At 47.3% G+C, this 22,871-nt stretch overlaps 1 pseudogene across 1 annotated transcript in view; it reads right to left on the minus strand.

Annotated features, from left to right (window-relative positions):
* Positions 1-816: 816 nt before the first annotated feature.
* LOC309969582 (reticulocalbin-1-like) overlaps positions 817-22,871 on the minus strand; it is a 148,321-nt pseudogene continuing 126,266 nt past the window's right edge. The window contains exon 2 of the transcript in view: positions 817-1,405. The product of the transcript in view is annotated as a reticulocalbin-1-like (transcript). The remainder of the gene's footprint in view (positions 1,406-22,871) is intronic.

A 22,871-nucleotide genomic window follows, 5' to 3' on the forward strand; every position in this document is an offset into this window, starting at 1 on the left:
TCAGTAAGGAAATGGACTGGATTTCTATTCACTTTTTCAAAGATCAGGTCTACTTCATTTACATGTCAAGAAAAATTTCTCAAGTATGATAAAGTGTTTACCATTTTCCTATAGCTCTTCAAATGCCTGACATTCATCTTTTCTCCCTACCTTTAAAATTCCTTTCTTTTTCACATTACCTTTCTTAATTGCTTCTTATTGTAAAAAACAAAGACAAAAAACAAAGATGGGTGGATCTGTTGTGCACATTAGCAGGTCCATACAGAAAAATGCACAGAGGTTTATATGCCATTTACAGTAACAGCTCAGAGTACAGTCAAGAAGGAGAATCTGATATCAGCCTTACTCTGAAAGAAGCCTGTGTAGGATGAGATACCACTGAAGCTTAATCAGAATTTTCCCTCACCAATTATCTAACAGTGGCAAATGTAAAAATTATGCAGTTAAAATACATAGCAGTCACTCCATGTACTGCCCTCTCCCCACTCACCCAACTTCTGAATAACGGGGCTTTTTCAAATTTTATTCCCTTTTAGTTCATAGTTCACGGAAAAAGCTAAAAAGTCATGTTTTAGCAATATATCCCCATAGAGCATTGCAATTTACCAAGATTTTAATGTATTTGGACAGAAATCTTACTCAAAGATTAGTGATGACTATTTTCCAGCAAATATTGAGTAAAAAATAATTCTAAACCCAATCTGAGGTGATAAACTTCCTTTTCTGGGGAGACACAACTGCTGAGACAATTGTAGCAATTATCCAGGACAATAAAAGAAAGCTTATGACAGTCTGTCATATTATGGTGAGTGTGCATCAAAGCTCATCATGGTTTTTGGTGAGATCTTCCCCATAATTAGTAGCTTGGCTTCCAACAAACATGTTCCAGTTGTCCAAGATCTCCTCCTTAGTGAGCTTCTCATCCTTGTTTTTGTCCGGCTTGTACACCAGGTGCCTGGCCCCAGCATGCGCGTGGTCATAACCTCGCGGGAGGATCCAGCGGCGATTCTCATCTCTGTCCAGCTTCCCGTCCTTGTTCAGATCTCAGAATTCATTAAACTGCTCCCGTTCTGGCAGCACCCAGTCTGGCTCAGGGCCATTCTCCTCGTGGGAAAACATATCAGCAATATACTCATCCTGATACACAAGGCCATCCCCGTTCTCGTTGAGGTCCTCCAGAGTTTCCCGAACCACAATTTCCGTCATGTGCTCAGACTCCTCAGGGGGCAGAAAGGTGGTGAACTCCTCCCGGGTGGCTGTCTGGTCACCATCGAGGTCCGCAGGCTTGAACCTTCTCTATCACATGGCAGCATCTTTTTAAAGGTGTGATGATCTGAAGTCTCATGAAACTCTGTGGGACCACAGGTATCTTTCAAGGTGCAACGGAAGTTGTGTTTTGTACAGACTCAGGGGAGAGGGAACTTAGAGCTCGGTATGTGGATTACTGCCCCTTGCGGTTGTGATCTTCATATCCCTGGAAACAGTCACGTGAAGCCTCTACCAGAGAAGGGATTGCTCTAAATAATAGTGATAACGACAGCTGACATTTGTCAGGTGTTACTATGTGCCATGTACACTGTACATTGATTAACTCATTTGATCTTACCAACAGCCCTATCAGGTAAGTACTGTTATTACCGCCATTTTATAGATGGGAAGATTGAGGCACAGAGGGCCACTAAGTTGCTCAAGCTCACACAGGGCAGTGTGGGTCCGGAGTCTGAGATCCTCTAGCACACGAAGAGGGTTTGAGCAACAAGACCTCTAAGATTTTTCCCATCCCTGAGACTCTCAGGTTTTAGGGTCTTCTCTACTGGGACCATCCTCAAGTCATGTACTTCTTGTGGCTTTTTTTTTTTTTTTTGCGGTACGCGGGCCTCTCACTGTCGTGGCCTCTCCCGTTGCGGAGCACAGGCTCCGGACGCGCAGGCTCAGCGGCCATGGCTCACAGGCCCAGCCACTCCGCGGCATGTGGGATCTTCCCGGACCGGGGCGCGAACCCGTGTCCCCTGCAGCGGCAGGCGGACTCTCAACCACTGCACCACCAGGGAAGCCCCCTTCTTGTGGCTTTCAGGTCACACTCCGCGTAAGGCCCAGGAGACAAGACACTGCTGACTCATTCTTTCCCAGCGGCGCAGGCTGGGAAATGAGCCAGGCCACTTGGCCAGCCTGGTGGCAGGTGCCGGTGCCTGTGGTTTGGCGGCGGGTCAGCAGCCGGGATGTGGCCTCAGGGGCTGACCCGTGGGGAGGGCAGTGGGTCCACAGAACCCAGACTCTGGGACCCTTCAGAGAGGGGTTGATTCGGGGATAGGAAAGAAATACAATTCAGAATTCAACAAGACAGACGTGTGAAACTGAAAAGCCCTAAGTGGACTTTACTCAGTGCCAGGGCTGAGCGTGGCTGATGCATGTGCACCTGGGTGACCCTCCCTGGGGGCTGAACTGGGGCTGCTGACAAGCTCTCCAGCACTATTCATCCCTCGACATTGACCCAAGGCCTCCTCGGTAGCCAGGGAGGAACAGCGTACCCTGCTGGAGGAACCTCCCTGCCCAGGGCTCCTCAGAGGTGTTCTGGGTACCGGCGCCCAGCAGACAGTGTAGGGGTGCCTGGTCCCACCCGCTGCCCTGAGGGCTGAAGGGGTCAGTATCATGGCCCGTGGGTGCCCCCAGGGAGCTCCTCTTACGTGCAATCGTATAAGGTTTTCTATAAATGGAGCTCATGGGTGGAATTAAAACTCTAGGAGGGCCTTCTCCTGATTCCCTAGGACCTCCTGCCCTGCATCTTCTAAGGGAGGGTTTTGTGCCTGAAAGTTCCTTCTCTTTTGTTTTTGGACACTTGGGTGACAGAGGAGTAGACAAACTCCTGGCACCAAAGAAAGCAGCTGGCCAAACCCTGGTATTCCTACTGATTAGAAGGAATTCGGTTTGAGTTAGTGGTTCCCAAACTTGTCTGATGATAAAACCCACTCGATCAGAACCTTTCTGTGAAGAACCTGGCAAAACTACATTTAAAAATAAGAGTCCCTTCCCCAACTTTTATCATGGAGTGAGACCCTGAGGGAAAAAAGTTTGAGCTACAGACTCAATTCACGGCACCTTCATCTTGGACTTGAGAGAGCCTTCAGGAATCTACACTAATGATCTGATAAAACTAAAATGTAAAGAACCCAGTGAATGCGAGAGAATGCTTCAGAACCCCTGAAGATTTTCCACCTTTAAGTTTAAAAGTTATTTATTATTTTACAAACACTTTAATAGAACTTACTGTGAGCCAGATACGATGCTTGAAAAATATTTGCTCGTTTAATTTTCATAGAGCCCAGAGGCCCGGTGGGGTTAAGTCACTTGCCTAGGGTCGCACAGAAGTGGTGGAGTCCAAGTTCAGACCCGGGCTGTCTGGCTCCTGAGTGTTTGCTGTAAACCACTAAGTTGTATGTTTTTTTTGTTTGTTTGTTTGTTTTGTTTTGTTTTGTTTTGCTTTGCTTTGCGGTACGCGGGCCTCTCACTGTTGTGGCCTCTCCTGTTGCGGAGCACAGGCTCCGGACGCGCAGGGTCAGTGGCCATGGCTCACGGGCCCAGCCGCTCCACGGCATGTGGGATCTTCCCAGACTGGGGCACGAACCCGTGTCCCCTGCATCGGCAGGCGGACTCTCAACAACTGCACCACCAGGGGAGCCCTATGTGTGTTTTTAAAACATCTCTTTTCGTTTGGCCACAGAGCAAACCCTCTCTTCCTAATCATTGTAAACGATAGAACAGCTTCGTCTGCGTGATTTCAAATATTACACTTCCCCCCTGCGGTCCAATTAGCGGGGCTATTTTTGTATGTGGAGCCCAATCCTACTTTCTCTTTGGATGGAAAACCATGCCTATTGTTATGGCAATCCAAAATGCTGTGTGGAAGCTTTAAAGTACAGATTTGAATCCCTTTGTTTTTCACCCCAAATGTTGAAACAAACCTAAGAGCTCTGCTGATTCCTGACAGTTTTGAGTCTCCGCGTTTCAAATATTTCAGACCAGCTTGGGAGCAAACACATGATATTCTGCTTGTTTCTCTTGCACAGTTTATTTTTAAAAGCATGCATCTGGCTGCTTTTTCGTTCCCCAGAAGGAGGAGGGAAATTGCTCCAAGAAGGCGGGTGTTGGATGGAAACTTCTCCCCAAAGCAGGAGGCAGCTCCGTGCGGATCTAGTTCCTTAGTGGGTGCTGTCCCTTGATTGGTCTTGTCCTTCAACCTCAGGCTCAGAGCTTCCAAGCTCTTCCAAGAATCCTCTGACCTGCTGGACTCCTTGCACGTGGACAGGAAAGAAGATGTTGGTTACTTGTACGTGTCCACCTTTTCAGAGGAATAGTTTAGTCACCCTCTGATCGTCCATGGTCAGGTCAAATAGAGGACGCCTTTCTGGCTGAGAGAGCCCGTTGTCACAGTGTCACAATCATTACTGAGCATTTGCTACGTGTCAGACGGTGGGTAGCTATGCCATGAAGTAGACATTAAAATCCCCCATTTAAAAAAATTAGAAACTGAGGCCCAGAGGAACTAAGTGTCCTCTACGCCCAAGGTCACGCAGCTCGTGAGAGCAGAGAGGGGACTGGAGCCTGGGTTTGACGCCAGCATCTCTGCTCACTGCACCAGCTCACGGAGCGAGGAGTCATTCTTATCCCTCGTTCCTAACACAGCACCGTGGGAGTCTCTGTAGGAGCAAATGGGCAGCAAATTCACATGACCAGGCAGCTGGAAACTATGTATAGTCTGAAAACTTGGGCCTTGATTATAGCTCTTGCTTCATGATTTTCTTGGAGGGGCCTGAGTCCCACCAAGAAGTGCAAGGTGTGAAATTCACATAGCCTTTTGGGATCACAAGTACACTTTCACCAATAGCCTTAATCAGGGAAGATCACGTTAACCAGTAGGTTTTATGGTTGCTATAGTTATTTTCCGCAAGGAGCTGGAGTCGAAACTTGTGGGCAGCAGGAGGCAAACTAGCTCTGGCTTGAGATATGGTTCCATTCAGTGTCTTTTCTTCAAGTCCCAGCTCTGCCACCCGTTATTGGTATGACCTGCGGGCATGGGATTTGCCCACACCGAGCCTCAGTTTCTGCATCTGTAAATTGGGATCACAGCTTCGTCTGCACTGGGTGGTTTCAAAGACTAAACGACATGGCATACAAAGCCCCTGGCAGTGGGAGGCATGTCTCCTCTGAGAGTCTCTGTGGCCCAGCCAGAGCCCTCACCCGCCCCTCCCACCCCCAACCGCTGTCCCCTGTGGGCACTCTCTCCTCCCTGTCATCCCAAGACCTCCTGCCTTCTGAGCTCTCCAGTCAGGTTCAAGTTCCTTAACTGTAAAATGGAGATTATAATATATAAACCAGGTGTCACCCTGCCCCTGGGTCCTCAACAACTCCAGCCTGCTTGGTCCCTTTCCTTTAAGATTCAAGTAATGTTAGCTAGAGGCTTTTCACAGATGTCCAGACTGAGGAAGTTCCCCTCTATTTCTAGTTTGCCAGGAGTTTTAAAATCAATCAATGGGTGTTGACCTTTGTCAAATGATTTTTTTTCCATCAATTAATGGGATCATGTGATGTTTCTTCTTTAGAATGTTAACATGGTGGATTACAATGATTGATTTTTGAAAACCAAACCAGCCTTTCATTTCCAGAATAAATGCCTCTTGGTTGCTGTATATCCTTCTTTCAAAATATTGCTGGATTTTATTTGTAAATATTTTGTTGAGGACTTTTGCATCGATGTTCATAAAGGCTATTGATCTCTAGTTTTCTTTTTTTAATACTTTCTTTACAGGGTTTTTATATCAGGATAATGCTGGCCTAATAAAATGGTTGGGAAGTGTTTCCTCCTTTTTTCTTTTCTGACAGACACTGTGTAGAATGGATATTATTTCTTCTTCAATTGTCTGGTAGAATTCTACAGTGAAATTATCTAGCTTGGAGGGTTTTTTTGTAACTACAAACTAAATTTCTTTAGTTGTTATAGAACTATTCAGGTTATTTATTTCATAGTAGGTGAATTTTGTAGTTTTTGTTTTTTGAGGAACTGGTCCATTTTACCTAAGTTAGAGAATTTATGTGTGCAGAGCTGTCCATAGTTTCCCTTTATTATCTTTTTAATGTTTGTGATTTCTCTAGTGGTAGCCCCTCTTTTATTCCTATTTGTGCCTCTCTTCTATTCCTGATTTTGATAATTTCTCTCTTAGTTCCTTTATCAGTCTTTGTAGAGGTTTATGAGTATTGTTGATCTTTTCAAAGATCCAGATTGGTTTAACTGACTTTCTTAATTGCTTTCTGTTTTAATTCAATTGATTTCTGTTCTTATCTTTATTATATTCTTTCTTCAGCTTCCTTTGGGTTTATTTTTCTCTTCTTCTTTTATTTCCTAGGGTGAGGTTTTTAGATCAGTGATTTAAAATTTTTCTTTTTCTTTTTTTAAAATTTATAAACATTTGATGCTATAAGTTTTCCTCTAAGCACTGCTTTAGCTGCATGGTACAAATTTTGATATGTTGTATTTTAATTTATGCTCAATTAAAAATATTTTCTAATCTCCCTTGCTACTGCCTCATTGACCATGGGTTATTTAGAAGTACATTGTTTAATTTCCAAGTGATTGGAGGTTTTCCTGTTATCTTTCTGTTGTTGATTTCTAGTTTAATTCCATTACGACCAGAGAACATACCTTATACAAACAAGTTCAGTTCTCTTAAATTTGTTAAGGTTCTTTTTTAATGGCCTAGGGTATGGTGGCTGTTCCATGTGTACTTGAAAGGAGTGTGTACTCTGTTGTTGGGTGAAGTGCTAAATGTTATTTAGATCCACTTGGTTGATGGTCTTTTTCAGTTCTTCAATATCCTTACTGATTTTCTGTCTACCAGTTCTATCTATTAATACTGAGAGAGGAGTTTTGAAGTCTCCTAGTGTAATTTTGTATTCTGTCCAGGTTTTATAGCTGCATTCATTGAGAGTAAATGTGCTTACTCCACATTTTTCAGAACTAAAGCCCATTTGCCTCTTTACCTAAATCATGTTTGTGCCACTACTGATTGACTCGGGAGAGACACATCCTAGCAATGAAATATCCGACTCTCTTCACATTTTCAGTGCCTAATCCTAGGACAGGGTTTGAGAAGAACCAGTTGGGGGAGAGTGGGGGACTCAGGCTTCATCCAGAAAGGGGGTTCGTCCCACACCTAAGAAGGGTCTAGGTATTCCCTGAAGAGCCCCTGCTATCTCCTTATCTTCCCACAGCAGGGTTCAGGGATCCGGAGAGGCATTCCAGAGGAGGAGACACCTGACTAAGCTTCCAGGCTATTTTAGGGTCATAAAGGTGAAAAAGATAGGAGGGACGGTAGAGGGAGCCATCTCTGCAAAGGCCTAGAGCCCAAGAACACAGGGTGAGCCTGGACATATCGTCACCTCTTCTGACCACTCTGCTGCTTACTTCTTGGACCCCCAGTTACAAGCACAGGAATCTTGCCTCTGCAGGCTGCAAAGCACTCTCCCTAAGGTCATCTCACTGTGACCGGGTGGTGCCTTATTCCTTCCCTTAAGGATGAGAACACTGAGGCTTTGTGGATGGACTCATCCATGCCACCCTACAGAGATGTCACAGAACTGTTTTAGAACTCAGGTCTCCTTACTCCTGTCTAGCCCTTTCCCCCCCCACCCCAGGGTGGGGACATGGATTTTTTTCCCCAGCTTTAATGAGGGATAATTGACAAATATAGTTGTATATATTTCAATAGTACACTGTGATGATTTAATATACATATAGATTGTGAAATGATTACCATGATCAAGAATCAAGATAACTAACACATACATCACCTCATATAGTTAACTCCTTTTTTTTGGTGGCAAGAACACTTAAGAGCTACTCTCAGCAAATTTCAAGGGTGCAATAGCATATTATCAGCTATAGTCACCATGCTGTACATTAGATCTTCAAAGCTTATTCATCTTATACATTTGACCTATATCTCTTCATTTCCCCCAACCCCCAGAAACCACCATTCAACATTCTGTTTCTATGAAATCAGCTTTTTTTTTTTTTGTAAGTTCCACATATAAGTGATACTATTCCTTTATCCACTCATCTGCTGATGGACACTTAGGCTGTTTTCATACCTTGGCTATTGTGAATAATACACAATGAACACAGGAGTGCAGGTATCTCTGCAAGATCCTGATTTGGTTTCCTTCTGATATATTCCCAGAAGCAAGACTGCTGAATCATATCATAAGATAACTCTATTTTTAATTTTGGGGGGATCCTGTTTTCCATAATGTCCTGTCCAATCCTATTTTCTCAGAAAGTTCCTGGCCGTGGGGCCTCCCAGATCACCTGGGAGATTCTCAAGCTCTTCTATTTTCCTGTTTCCAAACCATTTCCATGCGCAACCGCTGTCTGCAGGTGCCCATCCCTGGAGGGGGCATATCAGCGTTTCCAGGGGTTGACTGAGTGGCATTGAACTTCACAGTCTGAACAAGCACCCCTGACCCTGATAGGCAGTTCTCCTCTCCCTGTGCCTAGAGAAGAACCTCTGATTCTGTTCAAAACCTTTCATTTTACAGATAGTGAAACAAGGCCGAGAGAGGGGAAGAGACCAGCTGGGGGATTAGAACTGAGACCCAAGCTGGGGATTTGGGATGTGGATTTGTGACTCTTTAATAAGAAATCAATCATGGTTAACAGTTATCAAGCACTTCCTCGATCCTGTGACCCTCTGTTAGTCCCTTTACGTGGATGAACTCATGCATTCTTCACAACACCCTGGGAGGCAGATATCATTACTATTGAGCTCATTTCACAGATGAGCAAACCGAGGAGCAAACCGGAGAGGTTTGATAACTTGATGAAGCTCATGCCCTAGTGCATGGGGAAGCCAGGGAGCCAACCCAGGCCCTACAAGCTCCAGGACTTTGCGCGCAGACACGCCCACCTCTTCTGTTTCTCTACCTGTCCCCCTGTTTCTCAGCATCAGAATCCCTCTGCCACCAAACGAACGGCCTTTATTTCCCTTCTAGGGGCACCCGATCAGCTGCTGGGGCTCCTCAGCGTTAGTGATATTCACAAGGAGTGTCCAGTGCCTGCACACAGCAAGGCCTTAGGGGCCAAGCCTCTGCCCGAGTGTCCTGCCCTCACCGAGGAGGGGCCCTGCCTGGGCCTGGCCTCCCGTCCTGCGGACCTGGCCTCCTTCCAAAGCCCACATCCTCTCAAGGTCTCGAGAGCAGGAGCCCTTCCCAGCTCAGTCAGGACCCGGCTGAGGGGTGGCCTGGGGCAGGAGTGACAATGCGTCTAAAATTACCCCAGCTTAAAGCTGTGTGTTCTCCACCCTTCCTGCCTCCCTCCCCGAGACTGGACCAGCCGAGAGAGAGCCCTCTGTGGATTGGGTGATTTGTGTTGAAAGTTGTGCTCCCAGCCTCTGGGCCCCTCTGGGCTGGAGTGCTGGGAGGGGTCCCTGGAAACCCAGCTTGTGTGAAGCAGGCTTGCCATGGGGACCGGTGCTCTGCCCCGGTGTCTTCTTTTGAGCTGTGGAGGGTTCTCTGGGCCTCTGTGTTCCCTCTCCTTGGATCACACTTGCCTGGTAATTCCTACTTAGCCCCACAGGTGTTCTCCTAGATGCCTCTTCTTCCAGGAAGCCTTCCTTGCATACCTCCCTCCTGCATCCATCTGGGTTGCATGCCTTTTCCCATCTTACCCCTCATAGAACTTTTCAGTATTGGCCTGTTCATGAGTCTCTGTCTCCAAGTAAAGGGCCAGGTTCACTGTAGTATTCCAAATCCCCAGCACAACGCCCAAACCATAAGAAATGCTTAATAATAGGGAACTTCGTTCAATATCCTGTGATAAACCATAATGGAAAAGAATATTAAAAAAATATGTATATGTGTAACTAAATCACTTTACTGTACAGCAGAAATTAACACAGCATTGTAAATCAACTATACTTCGATAAAAAAATAAATAAAATTCAGAATGTAAAACTGGAAAAAAAAGAGATGCTTAATAATGTTTGTTGAATTAGCTAATTAAAACAAAGATGTCAAGGGTGAAGACTGAATAGTATAGTTTTCTTCACGCTGTAGCTTTTGGATATCCATAGACATAAGAAAGGAAACATTCCAATGTTGAGGTATTAAAGGAAGAAATATGCCTTGTATAACCTATTGTTTTAGGAGTTGCAAACCCTCAGTTGTTTCTGATCGTGTCTAAATGTCTTTCTGAGTGGGATACTTGGGATGAGACTTTAGAATGTCCTTGTTGGCAGGACTCTGAGAGGTCTTTATCCCTATTTTACAAAGAAGGAAGTAGAGACTCAGAGAGGTTCAGTAACTCGCTAGGGTTGCACAGCCAGGAAATGGCATTTTGGGGTTGTCTCATTATTCATAAGGCGTGTGTGTCTCTTACCTTCATGGGCTTTCGTGCAGCATGGGAGACACAGAGGTACTAAGACCATGACACATCGCTGCGAAGAGTACAGTGATGGAGGGAAGGGGAACATTGCAGGGGGAGCCGGCGGGAAGAGGGAAGCGCCTGCCTGGGAGTGTGCCGATTGGACCAGGGTGGGAAGCAATGGGAAGAGCGTGTGCAAGGCAAGGAGGCTGGAAATGCAGGGCTCTTGGGGGACCGTGATGATCTCCCCCTCTCACGGGCAGCTGTTGAAATAAGGCGGATGCCTGGGAAGAGTTAATGTTGCTTTTGCCTGTCCCTAAAGTGAGGACATGTCTGGCCACTGAACTGTCAGCTTTACCAATCTAACCTGTTCTCCCCAACAACAGTAAACCAGTCAAATCCATTTACCCTCTTCACCATCAAATAAGCCGAATTTTCTGACGTCAGGATTTCTGGAGGCAGAAGGGTTTTGCCAAGAGGTGGAGAAGAGCCCTCCGGTTGGGTCTTTGAGCAAGCCCTGCTCGGCCACTTTCCGTCCCCTCCAGGCAGTGTCTGTCCTTCCATCCATCCGTCCGTCCGTCCATCCGTCTGTCTGTCCGTCCTGGCCAAATCGGCAGGTCGGGGCAGGAGCCCTCCATGGCCCGCCGCAAGCTCTTTCTCTGAGATGAGTGATGAATGCGCTTGGGGATTAGCCGACTCTTCCTGGCCCTGGTGGTGCCAGGAGTGAGCACATTCCTGAAAGGCCAGAGCTGATGGATGCCTTGGGGTGAGGGGGAGGCTTTAGGGAGAGGAGAGGCTAGAGTTTGGGAGGGGATTCCTGACATTCCCAGGGACGGGGTGGGGGGCGGGGGGCAGAAATGCCTGGAGCCGTGATGGACAGACAGCTGAGAGAACAGGCCCAGACCAGGTGCGGGGTGGGGGGCCTTGATCCACACCTCCGGCCCTCCCCACCCTCAGTGCCCTGGAATGTTATCTTTCCTCTAATCACCTGCAGGCCAGGGAAGAATGAGGGGGTGGCACTCCAGTGAGAGAGTGGCTTTTTCTGGGTGGGGGGAGGGAGGGAGAGGACAAGGAGGATGGTGGCCTAATGGGGTAGAAAGAAGATACTAGAGCTTCCTGAATCCCACCTACTTGCATCATAGAAGGCCTGAGTGGGGAAGGATGTGGAACCTATAGAGCTTCCCATGAAGGACCCTAGGGTAACACCTCTTCCACCCTTTATGTGGTGACTGAGGCATCTTAGGGCCCAGGAAACATAGCAGAACTCTTGATGTCTTTGGTTTCATAATCAGATACCTCTTGCCCTGAGCCTCAGTTTCCCCAGTTCTAGGAGTGAAGAAGTTGAATTCCGTGGTCTCTGAAGACCGTCCTGGTTCTGATGTCCTTGGACCTCTGAGAGCGCTCGCCCCAGACCACTCACGGGTGGTGGCTGGTGAAGAGGGGAGAGACGTGTCAGGCACCTCACTCTTATACTCCAGTGAGGCCCCTGGACAGTACTGGAGGCAGGGAGTCCATGAAATCTGCTTCTTTGGAAGCTGAGCTCCTGAGGCTGCCTGGCAGAGGGAGAGCGTCAAGCCCAGATGCTGCCAGGATCCACCCTCGTGCCTGTGGCTGAATCGCTCCAAGCCTCGCTTCCTAACTTAGAAATCAGGGTGACAGCGGTGACCTCTCGTGGTTAGGGCAAGGCTGGAGCAGGTTTTGCTGACGCTCCCCTTTCTGGCCGCCCATTGGCCGCCCACTCTGGCTCTCACCTCTAGAGTGTTCTGCAGACCAGGCGGCCACGGCTCTCAGAGTTCCCTGGTCTCTTGCGGTTTTTCTTTTCCACAAGGCGCTTTGTTCACTATCTAAATGTAATGTCCTTTTCATGTCTTTTAATACTTCTCATTAAACAAAAATCTTGCTGATTAGAGGAGGAAAGGACGTGGAAGACCAGGGACGTGATGCCTTTCACCTTCCCTCAGCGGAGCCCCCCACCCCGTGACCAGCACTGGGCCAGGGTGTCTGCCGAGGGGGTACATACAGGTACACCTTGTTTTACTGCACTTCACGTTCTAGAGCTTCACGGATATCATGTTTATTACAACTTAAAGGTTTGTGGCAACCCTGCGTCGAGCGAGTCTATCGGGGCCATTTTCCCAACAGCATTTGCTCACTTTGCGTCTCTGTGTCACATTTTGGCAGTTCTTGTGATACTTCAAGCTTTTTCATCAATACTGTATTTGTTATGTGGTCTGTGATCAGTGATCTTTGATGTGACTATTTCAAAAAGATGAAAATTGGTTGAAGGTTCAGATATGGTTAACATTTTTTAGCAATAAAGCATTTCAAAATTAAGGTATGCACAATTTTTTTAGACATAATGCTATTGCACTTAATAGACTACAGTAGAAACACAACTTTTATAGGCACTGGGAAACCAGAAAACTCGTGTAACTCACCTGATTGCCATATGGCTCTATTGTGGTGGTCTGGACCTGGACTCCCAGAATCTCCAAGGTATGTCTGTATTTCTTCCCATTTTATAGATGAAGAAACTGAGGTCGAGGGACCTCGAGGTCACACAATTAGTATGAGGTAGAACTGGGGTTGATTCATAAGTAGCTGAGTGAAACTGTGTGATAGTTTCTTCTTTTACAGCAGAGGAGCCCTCCGAACCACAGTGCAAATCTCATAGCAGACGTATGACGAACAAGAACTATTCTCTTGTGGTTACACAATGATTTACTTAAAGACAAGTGACCTGAACACAGAAGTTGCTTTTCAAACCTTTATATTCTAAATAACGCTGCCACGGTCATTCCCATACATCCATTCACAGTATGTACCAAATGCTACTGCGCGCTTGAGACTGCCTTGACTTCATGATGTGTTTGTGTACGTCACTGAGGGACTGGTCCCCCTCTCCGTCTTGCGTCCTCCTGCACCGTGCCTGCCGTGGCTCCTTGAACACGTAGCTGTTCTGAAAGTATCCGTTACGCACCAGAGACATCACAGAGCCCGGGAGAGGCTGGCTCTATTTTTCTTCAACCTGGAAGCTAAAGACTGTATCTCTTGTGGGAAGCCACCTTTGAATACTAGCTGGAAAAACACTGATGGCGCAGTCCCTTATCAGAGCTTCCTGAAACCCTCCAAAGGAGCACAATGTTGGGTGGGTGGTACTATATCCATTACCTCATCTCCTTTGCTGTCCTCCTTTTTCTGGTCACATCAAACAAAAACAAAACCTTGGCCAACACTATCTATAGGGGCTGTTCTATATTAAGATGAGCAATTGTGAGGAAATCTAAAATTAGCCCAGCGTTAATCAGCTCCTGTTGCCAACGTGGATGACTCAGTTTTCAATTGCACAAGTCCTGAATTCCAATGGTGCTCTCAGGGGCAGCACTCAGTGACATGGACGAAGCGCAATGCTGGGACATCGTGTGGCCATGGGCACTGGTAGGAAGAGTACTAGCTTTTAGAGTCAGGTAGCCTGGGTTGGGATCCTGGCTCTGACCCTCACTAGCTTCAAGTCCAAGGGCACACAAGCGTGGAAGAGGTTTTCTTAACCTCTTTGAGCCTCAGTTTCCCCATATGAAAAGAGGTGATGAAAGCACCTATTTCATAGGATGGCTACAACAATTCAATAAGATCATGTATGTAAAAGTGGACCTAGCATAATTCCTGATGCAATGGTTCCTCCCTGCAAGGCTGTGGTTGCCTACGCAACTCACGGTAGCAGCCTGCACAGCCCTGGAGAGGACCATCTCCCCTTGGGTACCTGAATTCAGCTTCCTCTTGTACACATCCAGGACCAGCCCAACACGCTAGTCATCCCCATTGCTACCTAGCCAGCATGGCAATTGGCACTGGATAAAATTCGATCAGCACTCTGCTCATCTGGGGGTCAGATACAGGAGCCTCTCAACTCCAGAGCATGGCCATTACCCTGGAAGCAAGCAGGAAATGCACCTGGGTAACAAGGAAAGTAACTTCTGCAAAGGGCCACTTTTGTCCACAAAAGAGCAAAGAGAGCCAACCTTGGGCTTTCTTGGCAGAGTTTGGTGGCATAGAATTCTGCGTGGAGTGAAAATTATTGACTTAATCATGCTGAATCATGTCTGCTTTCTTCTGGAAAATCTAATTTCTCCCCCTTGTTAGTGGGAATAATGCTTCAGAAGCAACTTAGGACACATTGAGAGATGGAACAGAGAAGTAATAGCCATGGGGAACGGTTCTGGGAAAGAAAACGGAATTAGTGGCTGGAGACAGGTTGGTGCCAGTGAGAGCAGGGACACCCAGCCCTCAGCCTGGTGTTTTCAGAGGACAGCAGTGAATCAAAGTCTGTTTCAAGTCACTGATGTTGTATGTGTTATGGGGTCCAAGTTCATACTGCTCGCTGCACAACAAGCCAATAAAGTGAGAGACGGAAACCAGCAGAGAAGAGAGTGGACTATTATCCCAAGAAGCATCTTACCCGGGTTAGCATTCAGGCTTCTTTGATACTAAAAGGGGAGGGAGTGTGGCTGGTTTTTGCAAACTTCTTGGGGCAGGAATCCTTTGTTCTTGCAGCTGTCCGCAGAGGTCTGGTCACAACGTTCCTATAAACCTTCAACAAGACAATTGTTGTTTTCTGTTCTGCAACTTTTAATCTCTATTTGAATGGAAAAGTGTTATACCTTGAAAGGTCAGAGGCTTGAGAATGGGCTCTCTTGTCTATGGCAGGCTATAGGCAACATTCTTTTCCAAAGGTGCAGAGCCAGCATGACTAAGCACAGGCGACAGAGCACAGAGGTTGCAGCTAAAGGACTAGATCCAATATGGAGTCAGGTTTGTTCTTCTGTGTTACACACGTGCTTTGTTACACAAGTCAGGAATGCTTCTAATCCATTTATACTCCCAACACAAGTGGCTAAAAATATAAAAGCTTCTCACTTCAAATGGAAAATGTCAGTAATCTGGAATATTGGCTTTTATGGAATAGTTTACTCACCTCACTCACAGAGGGCAGGCAGCGGCTGCAGGGAAGGTTTTCTCTGGCTTCCAAAAGGAGTAACAGCATGTATGGGGGCAGGGGTACAGGGGGAAATCTCTGTACTTTCCACCCAGCTTTGCTCTGAACCTAACACTGCTCTGAAAACTAATGTCTATGGGGGGGGGGGGGAAGAGAGAGATGAGATTGGCACAGTTTAGTTTTTAATGTTCCTGTTTCTAGCATTGAATAAATGAATACATATCATTTTTGACTTCTGATGGGTGCAGAATGTACCTCTTTCTAAACCTCCATTTCCTTATCTGTAAAATAGGGACAAACCCATCATGTATCTCCCAGGGCTGCCGTGAGGATTAGACCGGATATGGCTATGAGGGCCTGGGCACAGTGCCCAGTTCCGTGGAGATACCAGTAGCACCATCGTCTTCGGATTTGAAGGAAAAACTCAATTTCATGTAACTGTGACTGCTTTTTGGACAGCACTGAGGAATGAGAGCTCGACTGAGGCCAGAAATAGAGGGCGTTCTGAGTCCTCAAGTCTCCGCTCTCAGGAGGAGTTGACTGTGTCTTGTCGTGGATCCCATCCGTGATGGAGGTCCCTTTTCTATCCCTTCCCCACCAAGCGGCCTTCCATTCCTTGCCTCCGGAAGCAGTGTGAGCATCTGAGCGCTGGGAGGGCGAGGAGGAGCTGTCCCCTGAGCCCACGAGTCTTTAAGCTGAGCAGGAACCGCTGGGCCCCTCGGACAAGCCTGTAACATGCAGTGACCTTCTGAGGTTTTGGGCTCTGGCCCCTCTTGAGCGTCTACACACACATCACGTGACGCTTCCGCCCCCATTCAAGCAACAGGACGCCTGTGAGTTTCAGAGGGCAGGGCTTATGTGTCCTTCCTTTGCATCCCCAGAAGGTGGCCACGAGGGGTGTGGAAGGACTGACTCTAGGACAAGGAATCAGGCAGGCCTGCCTTCCTGCAGCCTCAGTTTTCTGATGGGAAGAGTTGAGTTGACAGTCCCTGATAACCTTTCAGTGTTGTTGAGAGCCTCAAACAGGGTACTTGGTCTGCAAACACCTTGGGAATTGCCAGCTGCCGAGGTTGAGTCTGAGGAGGAGAAAGGCCATCTTGGACGCTGAGTGTGTCACCATCATAGGGTGTCCCCATCTCTTTCCTCTTACTGGGGCGTGGAGCTTCCGGTCACTGCTCAAGTCCATACGTTCCATCCTCAAGTCCCATCTGGGTCAGCCTGCCCAGATTGCCACCGTGGAGGCCATGCTGGGAGGGGGTCCACCTTCTCCTTGTTCCTTCATGCTAAGAGCCTGCCACCAGGAGAGGGGACGTGCCGTGCACTGGGTCACATGGCCTGGGAGTAGGGGTGGGGTGAGGTGGGCTTGACCCCGGATCTCTGGGCTCCCAGACCTGCCTCCACCACTCCAAGCTGGCACTCACAGACTGATGGTTTTCCATCCCTCCATCACTCAACGCCGTGAGCACATCAACTGAAACGTTTTATCTCCTGATACGCAGTGGAGGGAGTGTCTACAGGACACCTTCCAAAAATAATATTTTTGCTCTCCGGCAGCAAAATACACAGAATTCGTTCTTGTCATTTTTGAATCTCTGGCAACAGCTCAACGCATTCTTATTTAGAACAATGTAACAATCTGACTTCTGTTTTGGCCTCTAAGTTCTTTTGTCCCTTCCAACAAAGTGTGAAATATGCGCTTCCCGGAGTGGGAGGACAGCTCCTGACAATGTAAAGCAATAACAAACTGAGCCAGAGGCAGGGGTGGGCACTGGAACCAGTGATCCCAGCCCTTTTGAAATCCTCTGTCTGGGTTACCAGGAAGACCAAAAATAAGTAGATGGCAACAGCTGCCTGGTTACAATGGGTTGGCGACATTTTCTGGTTCTCGTTTGCAGTCAAGGATGGTGTGATATCAAAGGTTGTCCCTAACCGACCCCCATGTACCTCAGTCCCCCGCTTTGTTATTCAGTTTGCACAAGGTGAGCCCCTCTGCCTGGGCACCTACTACCCCATCTGAATCTCAGAGTCCCTTAGGTATTAGCTCCTCTGGAGACTTCCCTTGACTCGTCCATCTGGTCAGTAAATGTTTGCTGAAATCTACAGCGTGCCAGCATGGTGATGATCATGACTCAGACACAGGTTAGTACTCCCTCCGTTGTGCTACGTCTATTTATGTTTCTTCATTTTAGGTATGAGGTAACTGAGGTCTAGAGAGGGGAGGTGACTTAAGCCAAAGTGATGTTACAAGTGACCTGAGAACACAGAGGTTCTACTGCTGCTCAAGTTGCCATAGATGCCCTGGGTTGCACATGGGGGCAGCTGGTCACCCCCTCGTCTCTGCACAGTGGCAGGGGAGCCCCAAAGACCTCAAGAGCAGGAAGACACGGTGGGTGGCTGTGCCTCACGCCACGCCAGGGTGTCGGGGTGCACCCTAGATGGGGCAAGAGGAGGTAGGCAGGGGGCTGGGGAAGTGAGGGGTGATTCCAGCGACAGGTGGTGGAGATCCCACAGGGAAGGGGCATGGACTCTCCTCTACGAGGGAGGCATGTGGGGCTCCTGGTGGGGGAAGCTGGGCAGGGTGCCTGAGGTCACTGGGCCGGGACAGACCGGGGAGAGGGAGGGGGAGTGTTGACCACGTGAACCTGCAAGGCTCCGAGCTGCCCCTTTCCCCATGGCAGGACTTCCAAGCACCTGACGCCCATGTGAGGTGACGTGCTCTTCTGGGAATGGCCAAGTTGCCTGCACAGTGACAGGCAAGACTCCTTCACCCACGCCCCCTTCCTCTGCACCCCTCGATGCTTTCTCTGCACCCCCTGCCTTCCCCTGCTCCAACTCTTATGACTAACTCAACTCAGTATTAACCAGAGCTGCTATTTCTTGAAGGCGTTACTCGGTGCCAGGCACTGCAGGAGGTACTTTGGCTAAATTAGATCAGACTTGCAACATCCTGGGCAGGTAGTTATTATTTCTCCCCATTTTGCGGATGAGAAGGCTGAAAATCAAAGAGGTGAAGTGACTTGGCCAAGATCACTCAGCTGTGTCTGGGATGCACACACGGAGGTTGCTTCCTGTCTCCACAGAGGTCGGTATGAGCCTGAGCTAGCGTAGAAGGCAGGGAACCCAGACTTGGCCCCCCTGGGGTTGAACCCCTCTTCCCCCCACAGCCCAGGTACCTCGCTTCACCTTTCTGGGGCTCCAAAATAAAGACACCAATAATATGCATTTCGTAAAGTTACTTGGAAAATGAAATGAAATGATAAATATAAAACGATAAACAGAATTGATAGTAATTAAAGCAACTCCCGAGATGTTGGACTTCACTTGTATGATGCAGTAACAAAATGACTGCTCATATAGGGAGAATATTGGTGCATTATTTATGAAAATCATTGAGGTTGAGTATGTTCTATCTTTACTGATGGCTCAGCACTTTGAGTTTTTCCTTCTCTGTGAAGATTTCCCTCCAAGCTTTTGTGGAAAGAACTTTAATTCTAGTTCTAATCGTGGGACCTCAGTTTGCCCATCTGGAAACTAGGGATAATCAGTCTATGGAGATAGTCCATGTGAGAGTATTTTGAAATCTGCCGAGGGCTATAGAGAAGGGAATATTTATTAATCTAGATTATTAGGCATCCAATTTAAGAATGAAGCCAGAACGTTGTGAAGACATCTCTTGAGTTTCACGGCTTACCAAAGCCACGTCTGGGGCCATATTGCCGCCGAGGGCTCAACATCTATTCCTTCTTCAAATTTCCTCCTTACTCTCAGCACCCACCTCTGCCCGGTTAGTGATTTTTTTAGTCATGGACGGAGAGTAATTTCTCCATGGGGTGGCCTCCTCGCCCTGCTGCAGCCTCAGCTAGTGTCCGAGATGGAACATTCATTCCAAACTTCGTCCAGCTCTACTTTCAAAACAGGTCCAGAATCTGGCCACGTGTCACTTCTTCCAGTGCTACCCTGAGCCTAAGCTCTCATCAGCTCTTCCTTTGGAAGACTGCAGACCTCCTAACTCTTTTCCCCAGTCTGTTTTCCACACGACAGCCAGAGTGGTACTATAGACCATAACTCATTTCTCTAAAGAAGGTCTACAAATGGCCAAAAACACATGAAAAGATGCTCACCATCATTAATTATTAGGGAATTGCAAATCAAGACAATAAAATATACTTCATACCCACTAGGATGATTATAATTTTTTTAAAAGGAAAAGAGCAAGTATTATTGAGTATGTGGAGGAATTGGAATCCTAGTACGTTGTTGATGGGAACGTAAAATGGTGTCACAACTGTGAGAGACATTATGGAGGTTCTGCAGAAAGTTAAACACAGAATTACCACATCACCTGGCAATTTCACTCCTAGGTATATACCCAAAAGAACTGAAAATAGGCATTCAAGTACTTGTACATGAATGTTAATAGCAGCACTAATCACTATATTTTAAAGGTGGGAACAACATAAATGCCCATCAGTGGATGAATGCATAAACAAAATGTGGTGTATACACACAACAGAGTATTATTCAGTCATAAAAAGGGATGAAGTACTACATGCTACAACTCGGATGAATCGCAAGAATGTTATGCTTAGTGAAAGAAGCCAGACACAAAAGGCCACATGTTGGACTTCCCTGGTGGTGCAGTGGTTAAGAATCCGCCTGCCAATGCAGGGGACAGGGTTCGAGCCCTGTTCCGGGAAGATCCCACGTGCCGCGGAGCAACTAAGCCCGTGCACCACAACTACTGAGCCTGCGCTCTAGAGCCCGCGAGCCACAACTACTGAGCCCACGTACCACAACTATTGAAGGCCGTGCGCCTAGAGCCCGTGCTCTGCAACGAGAGAAGCCACCGCAATGAGAAGCCCGCGCACCACAACGAAGAGCTCACCGCAACTAGAGAAAGCCCACGCGCAGCAAGGAAGACCCAACGCAGCCAAAAATAAATAAATAAAATAAATTTATTTAAAAAAAAAACTTTACTGAATTTGTATAGTATCTTTAAAAGTGAAATGCATTTTTCTTTTGTAATTGTTAATTGCTTGTTTTAAAACTAAAGAAATGATCAAGAAAACGATTCTAACTGAAAATAATTTGGTTGCATAGAGGAGGGGGGGTTTAGAAAATGATAAACTCTGGATGTCAAATACACTAGACAAGCCACTGGGCAAAAGAATCTTTTTCCAATGCAAGTCTGATGTTGCAGCCCCCAAAACTTCAGGCCCCAAGGCCTCGGGGGGTGGGGATGAATTGGGAGATTGGGATTGACATATATACACTAACATGTATAAAATAGATAACTAATGTGAACCTGCTGTATAGCACAGGGAACTCTACTCAGTGCTCTGTGATGACCTAAATGGGATAGAAATCCCAAAAAGAGGAGATATATGTCTACGTACGGCTGATTCACTTCGCTGTGCAGTAGAATCTGCCACAACGTTGTAAAGCAACTAGACTCCAATTAAAAAGAAAAAAAGAAAGAAAGCCTCAAGCTTCAGCCCACGTGTCCCTGCCCGAATGCTCCTCCCCCAGGGCCATGGGCCATCTCCAGGGTGGAAGTGAGTTGATGACTGGGTCCTGCTGGTGGGCTGGCAACGTGCAGGGGACGGGGTGGAGCTCCTTCAGCTGCGAGGCCTTGGACGGCAGGCTCCTCAAGACCCTATGCCTGCCTTAGGCAAGGCCCTGACCCTGTGGAGGCCTCGGTTTCCTCTCCTGCACCACGAGGGCTCATGCTGGACGCTGTCCAAGGACCCTGCCATGCCCCATGACTCAGCTTCTTCCCAGGCCTGCTGTCAGCCTAGGCTGGTAGAGTTCACTTTCTGGAGAGGAAGGGAAAAAATGTGAATTGCTTGTGATTCAAGAGAAAGTTAGAGCAATCACTGCTTTGTGAAAGTGTCTGTCAGCTTCCTCAGCCTGTTCCCTGCTTTGGCACCAAAATAGACCCTGAATTATCTATAGACAGCAATTGTTTCCTGCCCACTAAATTTTTTTTCTTTTTTCCTTTCTTCCTTTCTTTTTCTTATATATATATATTTTTTAAACAGACATTTGTATGGAGGGAAGAAATTGAGCAAAATACACCACGAGGTTGTAATATCCCTGTAATATCCCCCAAACAATTAGCAAACTGAGCTCCCTTGGCCTGCGGGGCATACTAAGAGAGGCCATATTTACGAGAGAGGGTTCAGTTAGGTGCAAGGGGAAGCACTTGGGGCTGGAGTCAGAACTGCCCTCGGATGCTGGCTTTGGGCACGTCCCTTCCCAGGCTGAGACTTTCTCATCTTTCAAATGGAGATTCTGATCCGTCCTCTCTTTTTTACAGGATGCTCTGAGCTGCCCTGTTCCAAACTGGCAGGACTGACTATTTCGACCCACTTGGTGCCAGGCCCCGGGCTGGAGGTTGGGGATTTGGAGATGGACGGGAGAGAGCCCCTGGATTCAGGGGCATGGCCTTCTTCTCGCTGGGCTCTTGCAGGAGAGCTCAGGTGGGGAGCTCACAGCAGGTGGAGAAGGAAGATTTGGGGAGGGCTTGGATAGGACCTGGGTAAGCAAAAAGGAGGGAGGAAGTGGTCCGTGGATAGATGGAAACAAAGCATTGATCTGCTGAGCAGAGGTTGGGCTAGAGAGGAAGCCAGAAGTAGGAGACAGGGTTGGGAAGGTATGTGTAGTGAAGTTTGCTTCGGTGGTGAAGTGGAGGAATGGTAATTGCTTCAGCAAAGGAAAGAGACAGGGAATTAGTGAAGGATATTGCAGACTTCGAAGCCATGATCCATGCTTTAAATCCTCGTCATAGAAAAAGAATTCTTCCTCTGACCTGTTCATGTCAGGGGTTGCCACATACATGATCTCGTTTACTTTTCCAAGTGATACAGTGTGTAGGTATTATAATTTGCATTTTACCTAGGAGGAAATGAAGTCTCCAAGATGAAAGATTAGCCCAAAGTCACACAGATGGTCAGAGTCAAGACCAAGACTGAAACTCAAGACTTTAGACAGTTTGGGAAATGGTCCATCAGGCGGCATCTTTATCAACCAGAGTTCTTAACTGCCAGCAACTGAAATGAATCCCTGAACAGAAAGGGCTTCAGTAAAAGGGTGGTCCGGTGGTTGACACTCCACGCTGCCAACGTAGGGGGCATGAGTTCGATCCCTGGCTGGGGAGCTAGGATCCCGCATGCTGCATGGCGCGGCCAATAAATAGATAGATAAACAAATAAATAAAACAGTGACTGTGTAAATAAACCATACTTCAAAAAATAATAATAATAATAAATTAAATAAATAACTAAATAAAAGCGTGGTTCAGAGAGTCCAGGAGGGCTGGAGACCTAGGCCTGGGGTGGGACTGGATGTGAGGACATGACCGCCTTTGTCGCGAGTGCTAGTTGCTATCACTCGCTCACTGATGTGCCCAGCCTTGGACCCTGGACCTTGGTCATGGCCACAGCTGCCAGCCAAGTGGCCACTGCT

This window comes from Leucopleurus acutus (assembly GCF_964270905.1).
Source record: "Leucopleurus acutus genome assembly, chromosome: 12".
Taxonomy (NCBI): Eukaryota; Metazoa; Chordata; class Mammalia; order Artiodactyla; family Delphinidae; genus Leucopleurus; species Leucopleurus acutus.